The sequence below is a fragment of the Passer montanus genome, unplaced genomic scaffold, assembly GCF_014805655.1.
Source record: "Passer montanus isolate IOZ18808 unplaced genomic scaffold, ASM1480565v1 scaffold27, whole genome shotgun sequence".
Classification (NCBI taxonomy): Eukaryota; Metazoa; Chordata; class Aves; order Passeriformes; family Passeridae; genus Passer; species Passer montanus.
The window spans coordinates 4,453,164-4,471,232 of NW_024367372.1; the positions used below are offsets into that span (position 1 = coordinate 4,453,164).

Genomic DNA, 18,069 nt, shown 5'->3' on the forward strand with positions numbered 1-18,069 from the left:
TGGACTTACACTTTTAGTAACTATCCAATAATATGCTGAATACAATTAACATTTAGTCAGACACATATTTCACTGGATGAGAGAAAAGAAAAAAATCACAACCTTTAAAAGGGCTTAAATTTTATCTATTTTAAAAAAGACAGCAGAAAAGGTAAGTCAGTGCAATTAAGGAAAGCTGATTTTGATGTGACACTATGTTCAACTCTTACTTTTTTGAAAGTTCACAGCATTCCTTTGAATCATGACACATGGGTTGGCAGGACAGCTTTAAGATTCAGACTGAGGCAACAGTAAAAGTAAAGTGTTGGTATTTTGACTTATACTTGCTATCTACAGCTCTCAGTAATTACTTCCTAATCTCACTGGGCTACCAAAATATAGTATAAAGTCATCTGAAGTGCAAGAAATCAAAAGCATCTTTTAGAAATCAAAAGGACTCTTAAGCTTTGAAAGCCTGGGTCACAAGACAGCAGATAAAGAAATGCCATCCAAGCTCATGATGAGTATTCTTCTGCATTCCCAATTCCAATTCAGGTTCCTGTACATTTCCTCTTTTCTCTCATGCACCCCTAGACAAAGCTATTGCATTTCACCTATGAAGTTAACCCCCAGCTGTGATCTGTATTTCTATACCAGGCTTTTAGTAGAAGCAGATAAAGAAGAGGAAAGATCAAAAGATAACCAGATGATCACAGAACAAAGTATACTTTAATCTCTTCCTCTGCTGTTTAGGGGAAGTCCATGATTGAGATACATATGACAGTCCTATGTGGGGGAAGTGGCTGAACACTATGAATTTTTGATTTTTTTAACTTCTGGCTCTGTTTACAAAGGAAATGTTTTATCTTCCACAGAAGAAATACACTCAGATAAAATATTCCCAGAAATGCCATGAAAATAATCATATTTGAAATTAAAGGTAGTTTCCTCTTTCAAAATGGTTTTATATGTGCTTTGAAGAGAGAACTAGGAAAAACCAGCTCATATTTGCATTCAGAGTACTCTGTTTTCATGGAAAGCTATTTCCATCAATCCAGATTTCATCCAATTCCTGTTTCACACCAGCTATAATGCTTCCTTTACTTTTGCTGCACAGCACACAAGTCTTTGGTTCACATGATGCAAGTGTCAGATCACAGACACCCAAAAGCCCAACTGCTCACTATGATTGCCACTTCTGCCTGCTGTGACTGGGCAACGACAAACCCAGCAAGGATAACAAGGGTAAAGGCAAACAGCATGTCCCAAACATTCTCACCCTGGCATGCAGTCCTAGAAAATGATGTCCCATCCTCTAGTGACCCATTCTAGTCCTCTTTTCCTCCCAAGGTGTGCCTTCAAGAAAAATCTGCTGCATGAATAATCAGTAACAAGTTGCTTATAGCAACTTAAGACAACCAAGTCCCTTCATCTCTGAAATCACCAAGCAGGAATCAAAAACTTGTTGCAGTATTTTTGTCAAACTTTTCTTTGTTCTTAAACCAAGACCTCTTGATCAATGCTGTTCTTTCACTTTCTGTTAATCAAAGAGATCCTCAGCTTCGAATCTAACAAAATTTCAAGTCTATCAGAACAGCAGAAGATATTCTCCAAATCAGAGTCTACCTATCTACACTGCTTCTGCCAAGTGCATGAAGAATATTTCTGTATTGCCAGTTCCTGACAGAGTACATCTATACTGTCTCTTAATGAATCCTGCCTTGAAATCTCAGTAGAAGTAAAAAATAAGACAGGTAGTACCTCATCTTCTACAATTAGAAGTATGTGAAGGCAAAGGTGTCAGAGACCAGCAAATAAAAAGAAAAAAAAAACCCAAAGCACTTCAAGAAGCTTATTATAAATAATTACTGCAAAACTGCCTTCTCAGGAATACCTACAAAATACAACTTAATTAATTTTAAAATGCAGCTCATCTTTAACAAAAATAGTCCTCCCAGGAAATTCAGAACACAGCAGTTTAGAGGAATCTGGTAAATGAAACAGAATGCAACTTCAAGTATGGCTTGGCACTTTTTGAACTCAACACTGAAATGAAGTGCTGTGCAACTAGAAATGACCATACCAGAACTTAAAACCACAGTCTCACACTTCCACAGGAAGTTCTTTCCACTCTAACTAAAGTAAGTTTTCTAAGCCTACATCCAAAATTCAAAAAAAGATCTATCTAACCTGTCTTTTATGGAAATTAACTCACTCTCACAAAACATTTCCTGCTCATCCATTTTATCCCACTGAACACAGCATACTAGGAACACAGGTAAGAAAGACAGACTTTTTTACACTGCCCTACATACTAATCAAACTGTAGAAACTAACACAGCATGTGGCATCATCAGAATATTTTACTGAACACATGCATGAAAGACATTCATTCATGCACACAACTCAACCTCTCACTATCCTGAGTGAAATTTCCCACCATTCTAGATTGTGTCTTCAGCTGGGTCTGAATCCATTGCTTCTTATTTAGGAAGGAAAAGGAAAAAAATCAGAGTAACAGTAACTCTCTTTTCATTTTCCTGTATTTTATTATTTATCAGAATGCCAGGGTCAGGGAAAAAAATTGTCCACTTAATGAAGTGATAGCAGGTTTAACTTCAGTGATTTCAATGTCTACACTGTACACTTCACTGTTAAGATTGTATTATCTATGACCAACATCTTGGAGTTTGGGAAAAATATGGGAGGTTTTTTGGGAAAAATATGGGAGTATGTTAAGATTCTTATATTAGATGGAAAAAACCCAACAACCAAACCACATTTGCAAAGAGAATCTGGAAGAAAGAAATTTTGTTAAGATTTTTTTATTAGATGGAAAAAAACCCCAACAACCAAACCACATTTGCAAAGAGAATCTGGAAGAAAGAAAAAAAATTACATATAAAATATTTAAAATCCTCTAAACAACTTGTGCCAGAATTTCTAGTTATACTAGAAATTTCAGTTTCTACAGCTCTAGTAAAAAAGTATTACTGAAGTTGAGTTTTCAGGAAAGTCACAGACCCTTTACCCAGACCTGTCATAATATTAATAATCCCAACTTCACATTCACTGCTACCTAAAGCATTTCTTAATTTTATTAAGGTGTTCATGGAGAAAGCTGTGTTTTCCCTAACTGAAAATTTAGATTCAAAAAACATGTTTCCCAGCAATGTTAGAAAGGAAGGAGCATGTTGCTTTCTCTTGTAGTAAACATGGACTTTAGGAATGTGCTACTGGAGGCCAAGTGCATGTAAGACACAAACTCCTGCTGGTGTATGACCGTGTTCATTATTCCAACTGTAAAGTGTCATTAAAAGACTTTTAGCTGGACCCTGCAATGCAATATCCTCGTTTCTCTCACAGTTTCTACCTCTTCTTTGTGACTACTTTGCCAGGTAACAAACTGGCTTGCCAGTCTTGCCAACCTTAGATGTTTTATTTGCTGCCTGCAGGTTTACACCAACTGCAGTTCTGGAGGTTTCAGATCAATAAATATCACTGACATCTTGAGAACAAGCCACCTACCTCTACAGCCCTGGGTCACACAGGACACTACCAAGGACCAAAATACCCCACGTCCCTCTGAAGGTTTCCCTTGAACTGGATTAAGAGAATTAACAAAAATCAATGAAGATCTTATCCTTCTACAACATACCTAGTGCAGAGGTTGTAAAAGTAATTTATAAATTTTTCTGACTGAACTTCACATTACTACCCAAAACCAAGTGTTTATCTCTGTTACACAGCCAAAAAAGTTTAACACAAGTGACAGCAACCTTTCAAAGACACTGCTGATAAAACTGTATAGTACTGCAGCTGCTTCAGAAACACATCAAAACTGGTGCATTCCACACCATCCACAAGGCCTTAAAGAGATGTGTTTTCAGATTTGGAATATGAAATGGACAATTTTAGTTGAAAATTCTTTTTGCGGGCTGATCGCCTGAGGGCTTCTTTAGTTAATATTAATGAAATCATGTTCACTTCTACCAAATAAATACTTAATAAAGCAATTCTGTTTAATGTATTAATGGCAATCTAACCTTTAAACATGCATTTTTATTTTTCAAAATTCAAACCTGAAAGCCTCCAGGTGTTACTCTAGAAACTAAATGAGAATACTCAGATTCCTTGGAAAATTTATGCTCATAAAGAATTATCTACTTGTTATAAAGATTCAAACAGGCACAGTTTAGATATGCAGAATGGAAAGAATAATTTACAACTGGAGCAAACGCCAGATTTAAAAGTATGCAGAGGACACTCACTGATAGAGCAAGGGGCTTATGTCCTAAGATTAGAGCTTCTAGGATCTTGCTAATGACACTTCAGAGGAAAGAGTGCTGATTCCCACTTCCTGCAAGTAACTTGTATCTAGGCAATGAAGCTTCCAATATTACAGCAGCCATTTGGATTTTTCCCCACCAATTCTACAGAACTGCTATGTGATTTTAAGACCTCATCACTTTCTTTCTCCCTAAACTGTATAATAAGCAAAACATCGCTTAACTTTTATAGCATCCCCTAGCCTGAAGTATTCTACATCAGTAGAAAGTATTATTTTTGGACTCTTCTAGCAAGATTTGTCACCACTCTAAACCCTCCTAGAAGTCTGGATAAAAAGAAATAGCTTGCCCACATTTCTTAAGTGTCATAAGAGATTCTTTTTTTTAACATGCTACTTTGCAACTAAACTGTACACCGATGCTTTGTTACCTTAGGAAGCAATTTCAGGACCTGAAAACACTAGGTGAGAACTTCCACCTTAACAATATAAATGATTCTGAGAAGAATCCTTTCTTCAACCTGCTTCACACTGTTTTGGAAGTTCTTTTATGGCTGCCTTTAGAAGATCCCAAAAGAACATCTAACTTAATCCTATTCAGAATATATATAAATGCACTTCCTGTAATATAGCATAAAGTCACAAAATACATTAAAAATGCTGTAATGTTGATCCATCAAGCCAGCCTCAAACCAGTTCCTGGAATTCTTTTCCATCATTATACAGCATCTACAATATACTACTGGATAGGCAAGAGGGGAAAAAAGGGAGGGGGGAAGGTAAATCCAAAGACTCTGTTAAGCATGATTCCCATTTCCTCTGTACATCTGCTAAATTGACAAGCAATTATTTTGAGGCCAAGAGCAGAAAATTCTTAATGTTTTATCAGAACACTGAGTTCTACAGGTTAGACAAGCATCATAGTGTCAAAAAGTGGGTTTTGTCTTGGGGCTTTTAAAAACAATTTTCCATTTTTCAAGACAGTTACTCAGGGGAAAAAAGAATCATTAAACTAGGTATATGTAAACTCACACCGCATTTTTATCTTTATATGGCCTTACTACTTTGCTAATTTATTCTCTGGGGTATTGACTGCACCAGAGTTACACTTATTCACTGACAGCTGTGCTGGTGAAAGCTGAGATTAGTTACAGTGAAGGCTACTCCACTTATGGAACAAGGATGGGTTTTGTTATCAATCCAAACAGCCTCTGTGTCTCTGTGTGAAATAATGGACTTCATCAGTGCACTAGCACAAGACAGGGCTGGCAACAGCTGTAATTAAGGCAAATCCACAGCATCTTAAGTTCAGCTGAGAGAGGACAATCCTAAGTTTCCCTCACTTTCCACAAGAAAATGTTACATCTTTAATGATATGTCATCACCCAGTTTTTTAAAACCATCTCCAGATAATTTTATTTTAAAAGTGACCTAAGCTGAATGTAATAGGCACGTAAGAGATCATCTCTCTTAGTACAAACTTTTTGTTCTCATACACTTTCCTTTATATAGCCCCTTTTTTTCTCTCATCTCCTCAGTTTTGACCAGGAATTTCAATCAAGCTCTCCACTACCCCATTCAAGGTTTACTTTGATGCACTACACAAAAATCAACAATACAGCTGCCAGGAGAATATATTGTAAAAATCTATTTTTCATCATATCAGCAGTGCAATGATGAATTGCTGAAAGGATTGCACATGAAAATTCAGACCAAGGTCATCAAAATAACTGCTCATTCTCACAAAAGACTGTATTACATTTTTTGACGTAGAGGAGGAAATATGTGCATGACTAGAATGAAAACCAAAGGAAAACAGATTTCCAAGCACCCACTTCATGGCAGTAGTAAGCCTGTTCAAGGTAAAAGGTTCTCTTCTACCCAAATATTCATGCTTTAGGAGGAAAAAAATAAATCATAATATCCTTAATAAATGTAACAGCAATTTGTCTCCTAACCAGTACCTGGCAAGCTTAGGAAGTTTGGACTGAGTTCAACCATGCACTCAAACACAAGGCAAAAAAAACCTTTGAGAGAAAGTATATCGAACCGTAATTCCAAATAAAACTCCTTCAAAGTTTATCCAATGCTGTCAATTTTTTATGTTTGACAAATGTGAGAATTTTCCCAGCAGCCAAAAAACCCCTTACATTAAAAACAAAAGGATTTTACTATATCAGACCCACAGAAAGCAGTGGCAGTGCCACTGAAGAACATGCCATATATGTGAATACAGCTGGAGGTAGCACAAGTCAAGTTACAAGCATTAGAAGTTTAAAGTTGAGTGTCCAAACTCACAGTAACACAATTCCATTAAATGTATGTATTTTCTTAGGCTCTAACCTTTAGAAAAGGTTCTCCTTAAGAACAGGTTATAGGACCCTTTCTCATTTAAATGCTTCTTCGGTACCAAAGATGCTGCCAGCACAGCATAAGGGTTGAAATCCTTTAGAGTTCTTGCCCAGCCTTTGTTCTTACTGCTTTTTCTAACCTCTTACCTAATTACTTGCTGACTGGTAAACTATCAGTCTGGAAATTATATGTTCCTTCTCATGTAACAATTGTCCTTCACAGACAACAGAAGAGACTGTAATATTAAAAATGGAGTTAGCTTAAATAAAAGCTCTTGATTTCCCAAGTCCATGCAGCAGCTTTCTTGATCAAATCTGTATACTTCTCTTCTTCCCACACCTCCCCCAAATTTGGAAGACTCTCTGATTGCTTACATTTCCTTCGTTTTATTTGAATCTCATTTGATCCGCAGCTTGAGAAGAAAGAAGAATAGGCTTTCTCAATGCTCTGATAGGGTTCTCTTTACTCCTGCCAATAAAGGGAGCTTTGCTACAGTCTGCCTGGTTTCTTTCTTTGCCCTGAAGAAAGAAAGAGTTTGAGTTACATTACCTTCATTCAAAAACGCTTTAACAGGCTTCTCAGAATCTATCAAGTTACTTCTTTAGTTTCATTAGACCATCAAATTAATTCTTAATGATGAACTTTAAAAATAACCTAAATGTAAGATAAATAACAAAGAACAGGACACAAAACATATCAATGTGATTTTTAAACTATTGTTTTCTTCTGCTCCACTATTGCTCACAAATGACTCAACAAAATAGCACTAAAGGAAGACATGCACAGTTAAAATCACAGCTATAATTTCTTGCTTTCACGCACACACAAAAACCTCTCCTCCCAGATACACTGCAGGTCATTACAGACTGTACAAAATCTTAAAAGCAGTGCCATTTTCTTGGAAAGTCTGATAAATTCCATTTGAAAACACCAGCTCAATTCTGAGAAAGTAATTAAGCGTTGTGCAGAGTGTTTCTTTTAAAAAGCACCCCACGACAATATTCCACGAGGTCATTGGAAGTAAGCAACTTAGTCTGGGGAAGTTTGTTTGATCCTGGAATTTTCACAAGCACAGAGAAAAAGAAGAAAATGGTCCAAAAGCATAATTAATACAAACCTTCATCAGTATCTATGTGCACTCCTAAACGTGACAATAAAGTTCAACAAATGCAACCACAATGCCCAGATCGCCACCACAAAAAGCCCGACGGCCCCACGGCCTCTCATCCTTACACGTCAAGGCCAAATTTCGTGAGCACAGAGCAGCCACCTCACCTGGGCAGGTACAGCACAGAGCCAAAGCACATTTCACAGGAATTTCACCCTCCCAGCTGCTGTCGGTGAACTTTGCACCCACCTAGCCCAGCGTCCAGCCGCGCACCGTGGCCAAGCCGGGCAGCTACTCCGCGGTGCCAGGGCAGCGACGTTCCCGGGCGGCGCCGGGCAGGCCGGCACTGAGGGCCCGGCCGGGCAGCGCGCTCCCCGATGTCATCCTGCACACAGGAATGGCCCCGGCAGTCACACAGATCGGCCTCAGCAGTCACACAGCTGGCTACGGAAGGTCACAGTGTCACAGAAATGCTCACCTGGCCCTGCACCCACCAGGCTTTCGCTCCCCTCGCCACAGCTGAAGTGCGGGGCTTTGTAACACGAGACCAAGATAGCACTTAGCCACGAAGGAGGCTGTAAAACTCGCACAGGGGGTTTCGTGGCTTTCTGATTTTTTTTTAATCTTAGTCATGTGCTACAATTCACCTTTGGTCCTCAGGAAGTGGAAAGGAAAGGCTACTGCTGCTAACAAAGTAGCAGCAATGCTACTTTGGACCACAACCAGAGTAAGTAACGTGCTAATGAGTGGTTACGGATCCTGGCAAAACACACACAGGCCAATGAAAGCCCAATCTGGCTCATTCTAGAAACACAGTACCTGGAAAAATAGCCCAGCACTGAGATTTACAGAAAACTCTAAGAATAAATGCTTACTCAAACAAAAAGGAGATCTGCAACCATACACTTTCCCCACCAAAACAGTATATAAATTACAAGTCAGCCCATTATAGCTACAGATGTCATGAAAGCAGTACAAATTTCTGTACTAAACATTTGCATATTAACTCAGCAAAAAAATGAAGTTCTAAAACTCTTAGGTGTGACATGACTCCAGACACCAATCATATCAATGACCCCAGGCCAATGCCCCTTCGTATTCTTAGGTATAAATCCAAATTAAGTGCAGGGAGTTTTGTGCTTTCAGCCTCTCCTTTCCCTCCCAAGTCACCAACCAACCCCTTCCAAACCACAGAGAATTAAGGCGCCTCCAAAGTTTCATTCTTACTAAACAAGTGCACTCCACAGATGAAAAGCAGCACTATGACAGTGCTACACCCTTAAAAATCTGGCATGAAAAAAAAAATCCAGAGATATTGGTAAGACATAGAAAGGATTGGGGATTTAGCTCCTAAGATTAACATAAAAAAAGGAACATTTTCAAAACAATTGAAAATAATTGATCTTGAAAATAATTCCGTATTATGTTGGAAAACCAAAGTGAAAACCGACTAAAAAACACTCTTTTAATACTAATGAAGTACACATAACTGTTTCTCAACTTGAATACACCAGATAATTCAGGGAAATTATTACAAAGAATTTCAATGAATTACAAGCAATAAAAAAAGGCAATCAAAACTTTTACTTTCCAACAAGCACAGTTATTGTTGCATGCTACAACATACAGAAATTACTTCCATTATCCTTTATATGTTAGTCAACAAAAAGTACCTTACCTTATTCTCCACTGTCTGAGCACAGAGGATTAAAAACAAAGTATTAGGCAGAAACTGCAGGTGTTTTGTATCAAGAAGAAAACCCAAATCACTGCATCAATAAGCTTAGTGGCTGTCCAGCATGCCATGCACTCTAGGGACATTAAATGGAAACTTATTCACATCCTTTTTTCTGCAAGCTTCCAGACTTCTGAATTGGAAATCCAACAGCAGCCGTTCATTACCTCCTCCAAAATGCAGATCTCAGCAACACCACACTGCAAGAGGAGCCACCACAGCTTGATTTTCCCTCCTAGTAATTCCCTCCTTGCCAACTACTGCACTGCAGTCTTTCTGAGGGCTGTGCAAAATGCAACTGGGGGAGGGCTGAAAGAGCCCAGCAAAGAAACACAGCAAAGTTCTTTCAAATAATCTCATGACTTCCTAGTCGTGGGCTGGAAGGCATAAACTGCAGTTTGGTTGGGATTGCTTAGCATTTTCTCTGCTGTTCCTCCTCATGCTCCTGCCTACTTTTTATTCCATTTTTCACAGGATAATTTGAGGGTAGTACTTTGTGGAAAAACTAGAAGGAATGAGAGGAAAATAATAAACAATTTTGTTATAATACAGCTACCTTTAATTCTCATAGCCGTAATATTCTAAGGGATTAAAACCAAAATGTCTTGTAAGGTTCAGGATGTTTTGGTGTTTTCTCAGCTCAGGCAATGGGGAGATACTGGTGGATTTTTTTTTTGCTTTCATTGTTAAATTGGGGAGTTTAGTCAATTAACTACTTAGCACTTGGATGCCTTCCCTATACAATTAAAACTGCCGTGATTACACAACAGCAGTATTTGTGAGACAAGTGCCCAGCAGGGGCATTTGTAATTATACCCAAGTGTTCCACAACAGCAGCAAAAGAATGCATCCAAATATTAAAGAAGCTTTCACAGAAGCAGTGGGGTTGGAAGGGACATCTGGAGACCATCCAGGCCAGCCCCCTCTGCCCAGACAGGGTCAGGCAGAGCTGCCCAGCACAGCCACCCATCAGGTTTTGAGGATTTGCAGAGTGACTCTACCACCACACTGGGCAGCCTGTTGCAGTGTCTGAGAACATCCACAGCCTTTTCTTGTATTCAGATGGAATTTTATCCTTTTTTTTTTTTTCTCAGTTAATGCCCACTGCCTTTCTGGACACTGGAAGTTTAATCTCTAATTTGAGTTACCTCCATCCCCCTCTACAGCTGTGTTTAAGAGCAAAGGGAACAACAAGGAGCCCTCGGTGTCAATCAGAAGTTGTTGGCTCATTTGAAACAATAGGCTCATCACTGCTTTCCACCCCTCCTTCCTTCTGCATCCTGCAGAGCCAGGCTCCAGGCCAGATCTTTTAGCTCATCGCAGCTGCCTACCATCAGCAACCTATTATCCCTGAAGATCCAGGTCCTCCTTGGGGGAGCATCCTGCTCAGTCTCCTCTGGTTCAGCCTCACTGGAACATTAAGCAGGGCTGAGCACCTGCTGGCAATAACATGGAAAGCTCAGAAACCTCCACGTTCCTCTGGCACCTCCTGTGCAGCCCCAGGAGAGGGGCAGTAGGCAGCAATCAGAGCGTGTTCTATGGGCATGAGCAGGAAGGAAATGAGAGAGTTTGGAGGGAGATGCATCCTTTGGGGGTTTGGCTCAAAGCAGTGCTAAGGCTGGCTGGTTTTAGGGGCGTGTTTGAAGGTTCTGCTTTCCCTTAAAAGGCCAATATAATGGGCAACATAGGTATAGACTCAGATACAATGAAAACAACTACTACCCACTCCCTCACCAACAGATGGAGGTTAATTTCTCAAAGCTGTGCACATGTCCTTTGCTTACTCTTTGCAGGGGCTGCTGAGTTCTCATGCACTGAAACAGTGACTTTACAGTTTTTCTTCTAACATGGCTTAGTTAACATTGACATGCCTGTAGTGGATAATATATACCCAGTTTAGGCTCCCAAGCAAAGTTTCAGTTAGTTTTATTTTCAATTTTTATCTACTGAAAAGAATTTACCACTAAAGGTCATCTTCAGCTTCAAATGCCTCCCTTGGTTTGCAGACCACATGACATAAAACATTTTAAAAACATGATCACAAATTTGAAAAGGGGAAAGAGAGGCCTGCTGGCTTTGAAAGAGAAGAACAAAAGCAGAAAGCTATAACAGACTTTCTGCGTGACTTAATGCACTTCTGTATATTTCTACTCTCCTTTTTTGAGGAACAGATCCCCTTTCTCTGATCTTACCTGGGCACCTACCAAGTTCCCATCTCTTCATATGTATTACCTTGTATAATAGGGCTCCAGTCTTAAGCTAGGAACTGTCAAAAGTGAAAAAAGAACTAGAAATAAGGAACACAAAAACAATTATATCTTGATAAAGTTGGGAAGAAGAAGGACTAAAAATATCCCTTTCCCCTAAAAAACAAACATAAATAGGAAAATAAGACCTTTAATTTTTTTTTGTTTGTTTCTGCAGTTAGTCTAAGACTAGCACCTGAATACTTAACCTCTTTTGCTTCAGGACAGTGAAAAATTACTTCAAGACAGCCATGTGTAGCCTAGTTGCTTTCTGGCAGGCATTCACATACCAGCACAGAGGCACACAAGATTTCTTAGGAAAATGACACTAAACATCTAGCATCAACTGAGATGTGGCCAAGGGAAAAAAAAAAAATCTCACAGAAAGATAGCAGGTCTGCTTCATAAATTGTTCATGGTCCTGTGTGGGAGAGTAAAACAGAAAGAGAAAAGGCCAAAAGATTGTTCAACTATTCCAACAGACTACTTCCTTTTCCTGCATCCTGCAGATGCTACTTCTACATCACAACCTAAAAAGGACTCGTTATACTGTTATGTGAACCTACAAAAAACTTATTGTGACAAGAACATGAACTTTTGTATATAAGCATCATCATTAATTCACATAATTTATTACCAACAAGAAGTTCTTAGTCACAGTGCTTAACATATGGTCTAGTACTAGTATAGTAAAAAGGTTAATTTTTATGCCTTTCCACAGAGAATTCTGAAAGAGCCTCTCTACCTTCCAGCTTTACAAAGCTGTACCTGTTCCGAGGAAAAAGCCACAGAGTAGTCCCAGAGCATCAGCTGCTGCTCCTCTGCAGAGACACAACCCCCAGCACTCACCTGAAGGACTGACGGATTTCCTATGGTCATGAGAGGTTGAAAGGAGCACGTTTCACTTCTTTTATCCATTCCTAATTTAAAGCTTAAACTGAAGGCAAACAGGACTAACTTTTTTTTTTAGAAGCATAATTTCTTTTTAAACTCCAGAAAAAGTAGAATGGAACAAGGAAGGAAAGCACAGTCCCAAACATACTTAAGGTGCTGTTCTAAAGGATTCAGGACATTTTCTCCTCTTGCAAGTAAGGTTAAATGCAGTTTTCCAAATTGGGCTGTGGCTGACTGAGGAAGCTGGTTACCACCTATGAGTTCTAATAATATTTTTAATCTATTTGAAATCAAACATCTCAGAGGAAGATTTTTTTTTTTGTGAAATACAGATAATTATTTGCTTACCTTCCTTGCAAGTACAACTGAAGAAACAAAAAAACCCAGCCTCCATATACTATCATGCAACTTAAGTCCACCAGGCAGAATGCAGAACTTGCCAAAAAGTCCATTCTGATTGTGTGCAAGGCACACAATGAGACAGAACAATGCTACAAGAGGGTTTATTTATAGAAATGAGAATGAAACTTGTTCTGACTTTTGAGGTATCATCTTCATTCATAACTAAACCAAACCCAGGCACTGAAGACGATTTTTTAAATTAATATCATCAACTTAAAGATGTGAAAATGCAAAGGAGAATGAGGTACTTTATGGTGTCATGCAATGATACTAATACTAAAAAAAACCCCAAAAACAAAAAAACCAACCCAAAAATCCCACCAAAAAAAACCCAACTCACACAACTGCCATGAGGTTTCTCAACATACATATTAAAAACATACACAGCAGAAGAATTGTTCCTACCTACCTGTTTACATGAAAAAAATTCACAACACAAACCCCAGTGACACACAAGCCTGCAGTCTGTGCTTCCGACTGATTAATACATTGTTTCCCACTGCTGAGAGCTGGTCTTGATTCAGTTAAAGCCTAAGCACTTGGGCCTTCCTGCTGGGAAACAAACAAGTCAAGTCGGTTTCAAGCATCTCCTATTAATACACAGAAACAATTCTCACAAGCCTGAAGGCAAAAAAAGAAAAACAAATAGTAGGTAAAGGCTGCACTAAACCATAACAAACTATGGCAAATCAAAAAGCTGCACTGAAACCTACTAGTTCACTAGAAAATTCATTGCAAAAGTCTGTTTACTTCATGGAGGAAGCCATCAGTGAGTCAATATCTACAAGAATGTTTTACATAATGGGAAAATTTTTATTGGCCAGAGGTTCACAGTGTTCTTAAATTTCCAGAAACTGCAGATGTAAAGATACTTCTGTTAACCTAAACCAAAACCAAGAAAAGAAACTATCTGAGATGACACTCCATTTCACAACACAGCTCTAGTGCTCTTCAACCTGCTCAGCACAGGAAAGACTTACACTCTGATATTAAAGGATGGAAATGTGAACACTGGAAACAGAGTTGGCTTTTAGACTACCACCAAATGGCATTAAAACATGTTAGCCAGCATAAAATCTTGGCTAGCACATGGCTGCCATTTCTGAGCTGTGACACTAAGAACTGAAGTAGTTTAAGGAACCAGTTTTACTCTTGTAGAAAATTAGTGAGCCAGTTAGAAGGTATTTACAAGAAAGCATGATACCATCTTAGTTCTTCCATTTTCACTTTACTTGTAAAAGTGAATAAGAGAGCCAAAAATCATTAGACAATAATGAACTGAAAGGAGTTCCTTCCTTCTTTTAACAAGGAAAACATGCTGCAACACCACTACAGTATAAAATCCAGTTTACTCAAACTAAAGTAGGTTGAATGAAAGAATCCTTCCTCAGTTTTCAGAGGGCTGATAACAGTTTAAGGATTATATTTAAAAACCAAAGAGTAAATTCAAAACATTGTACAGATTATATTATTCCTCTTAATCTGCTAAAAATTACCAATTTCAAAATGCAAATTATATTTTCGTTTTTGCTTTTAAAATATTTTGAATTATACTTAATAGTAAGCATTTTTATCAAGCAACTTTTTGAACCTTGAAATTAAATAAGTATTTTAAAATTAATGTCATGGATCATACATGCACAGATATCAGGATTAGAGTTCTAAAAGAGACTAAGTTACGAAGCTGCTCATAAACTAAAGCCTATGTGTTAAATTTCAAAAGCACAGAGGTCACATTTGTTTTAGTACTGAACTAGTATAATTCTATTGCCATGACAGTGCAAAACAGCTTTCCTAGCAGGCTACAATGCATTCAGGGGCACACATGATCAGAAGCTCAAATTCAGAAAATTAAGTTCATGTTCATTATGGAGTGCCTTAGTGCTGGCACTCCATAATGCAATATATGAACAACTGTTTCTATAGTTCTTTTTTTTAATCTGCTTTTGGTGATAACAAATCCTTTCTAAAGTATTCTGTCCTCCTGAAACATTCTCGTCCCCCACAGTACATCGTGACATCCCATCTCATTTTTCTTCTCACAAAAAATTTACCTATGTATTTGCCAGCAAAAGCCACATTGATGGTAACAGAAGAATGAATGAAAAAGGTCTTCTGACTCAAGTAACTATATGCTTCTTTTTAAATTGAAACCTAGTGATGCGGGCTGCCTCCACTGCCCAACAGAACCAACCTGTCATTATGGAGAAAGACAAAAAAGCACACGCAGAACAGAAAACAGAAAGCATGTTCCTTTCTGTTATCTGCTGATGCACTCATTCATCTGAAGGCCTAAATCCTATGCCTGGAACATACAGACCAAGACCAGCAATGCTGCTGCACTGCTCAAGCAAAAAGCAACATCTCCATGTCGTAATTACCAGAGCGTTCTCTTGGGTCCTCAGCACAGCTGCCCATGTGTCCATCAGTTCACATGGAGGGCAAACAGCAGCGCAGTTCTGTTTCCTGGGATAGTGAACACTGCTCCTCACCTGCAACCAGACTCTTCTGGCCAGTCCTGACAGTGCTTACACTTCACCATCTTTACCTGCACACAGATGGAAGTCCTCACCCTCCATGAACTGGCAGGCTGCACTCCTGACTGGCCTTACTAGAAAACTATAGCAAGAAAAATACTGGCTTTGTGGGCCTGCCTCAGGTCTTCCACTCAAATCTCAAGAGCAAGCACAGCTCTTCCTGCAATGTTAAACATCTGGAAAGCATGCTGGAGCAAGCTTAATCTGCTACTTTGCAAGATGGCCCTACAGAGCTCAGAACCCTTGGAGCTACTCTTATAAGCTAAGGTAACACCATAAAACCCATTGCCTCGATTCAGATAGGAACATAATGGCAGAGAAGCTTCAGTAATTCTTTTCTAATGCTGTATCTCCACATGGTACAGGGAAGAATGTCAGTACAGTAATCTGAAACACGAAACTCACAATACAAATTAGGAAAAAACCTCCAAACAAAACAAAATAACTACACAAGAAATAAAATACTATATGAAAAACCTAGAGCAGAGATAAAGGACAAATTAGAAAAACAAATCCTTGCAGCAGCAACAAACAGCTGTGTTCCAGCCTATAGAACAGCCTCTGATCTAGGCCTCTGGTGAATGAGAAAAAGGAGAGGATGAAAGCAGGCAGAACACCACTCCACACCTGAAAGACTCCTAATTCTGTAATGGAGACTTGTGTCTTTCTACAGTGCTCTGCCTGAAGTGCCCTGTATGGCATATTGGCTCCCCAAACCTCACACCTCCAGTCCAACTCTCCCCAAGTCTGAGCACACACTGGAGACAACCCTGAAGCCTTCTGTGTTTGGACAGCCACCAGAAACAATTACACCCAGGCAGATTGCAGGCAGTGGCGACTGATTTAACATGGGGAACACTCCAACATCTATAACCCCATGCATTTCTCCCTCATTCAGTAGCAGCAGCAGCAGATGAGTTCTATCAGTTAACATCATGCTGAAAATTCATCAGCCTCATTTCAATTCTCACGCTGCCTGCTTTTCCAAAGTTAGTCTGGATTGCCTAACTAGTTCTGCCACAGTCACAGCAAAGCTGTGAGACTGACAAAGAGGACTGATTGACCACAGTGGGATTCTGCAGGAAGAATGACCCCAAGTCACCACTTATCCTAGTTAGTGAAAAGGGATTAATACCCTACATCATCTTAGAACAATGGAAGCTGAACTATTCTGTATTAATTAACAGCCATTATACACTAGCCTCTTTACTCTTCCATCTGGATAAGTAGGGGAGCTGTAGGGAAACACCACTTCAGAAGTCACTTGCATCCAAACATTAAAGCTCTCTTAAAAACATTTCTATTTACAGGAAAATGAGTAGAGACCAGAAGAACAGAGACATCAGTTTAAGGAATGCATCATATGGGCTAAGGGAGCTCTAACAGGGAATAAGGCCATACAGAAATGTTATTAAAACACTCACTAAATGCTCTTGTTTCTATCTTACTTAATGTATGTAATACTTGGCAATAGTCCTGGTAACTTACTACAACATTAAGATATTGGTACATCTTTATTTGGCCTTCCCACCTCTTCATTGAAATTTACTATGCTTGCAGTAGTGAAAAAAAAACAAACCAAGAAACAAAACAAGACAAAACCAAACCCAAACCTAAAATCATGACAAAATCTGGGTTTTACAGTTCACATCACAATGTCATATAACACAGAACTCATGTTCAGCACTGACTTAAACACTAGGTTTAAAGGTAGAAAGGGAGTTCCAGTACTCTGCAGCTCTGGGCCTGCTCTGAATGATGAAGATGCATGATTTCATTTTGGTGTCAGTAACAGCATCAAGCCTGACACATTGCATCTATAGTGATAACATCAGGCTCTAGCATTTCATTTAATAACTCAGGACAGCCATTCATATTTATTATCAAGAGCTTTCCTGTACATCAATAAATTCTTGCCCAGGCACATGGGACATGTATTCATTTCTCCCAAGATACCTGTGCAAATAAAATCCTTCATTTATTCAAAATCTTGTGCTTGATCATTTATTTACTACTTTCTTTTTTTTTTTTATTTTTAAGCAGAAATATACCATCCCAGTCATTTTTTGTGGGTGTATCACAACCCTGCTCTTATCACTTCCTAGGCCTCCCGCCACTTACGTTCTTCACCTAAAAATAAACAAGACACCAACTCAATACTCTACAATATGTTGTCACTTCTTCCCTGCCCTGACTACATCCTCTCTGATCAACATGACAGTGGGATATGCTGTTGGATGCCATTTTGTCACTCCTCAGTCTGGAGTCCAAGTACAGCAAAATGCAGTGACCAATCTTAGCCTGTAAACAGAGTCAGTCTCCCAACTCTTGAAAGTCAAGGCAGGAGGGAGGAAGCAAGGCCAGGTTTTGTTAATTTTTATGCATCTACTAAAACAGTGCAGAATACTATTAGCCTTCTCTCCATACTCTATCCTGGACAATGTCAGAATCAAGGCTTTCTATTCAAGGTGACCAAGCACAATTTTCTCCCTTCCTGATGGGTTTCCACCTTCAGCTTTGGCCCCACT

At 39.0% G+C, this 18,069-nt stretch overlaps 1 protein-coding gene across 13 annotated transcripts in view; it reads right to left on the reverse strand.

The window, feature by feature from the left end:
- The window catches only part of TRAF3 (TNF receptor associated factor 3), a 69,452-nt gene that overhangs the window by 41,298 nt on the left and 10,085 nt on the right, over positions 1–18,069 (reverse strand). For 5 of the 13 annotated variants that reach the window (XM_039712553.1, XM_039712552.1, XM_039712550.1 and 2 more), the window contains 2 exons: positions 7,977–13,556; positions 6,994–7,137 (listed from right to left, as the gene is read on the reverse strand). The exons of 2 other annotated variants lie outside the window; for them this stretch is intronic. The gene's annotated coding sequence lies outside the window, so the exon portion shown is untranslated. Of the gene's footprint in view, positions 1–6,765; positions 6,855–6,993; positions 7,138–7,976; positions 13,557–18,069 lie in introns of all 13 variants that reach the window. 6 more of the 13 variants (XM_039712545.1, XM_039712541.1, XM_039712544.1 and 3 more) reach the window with 6 other exon arrangements.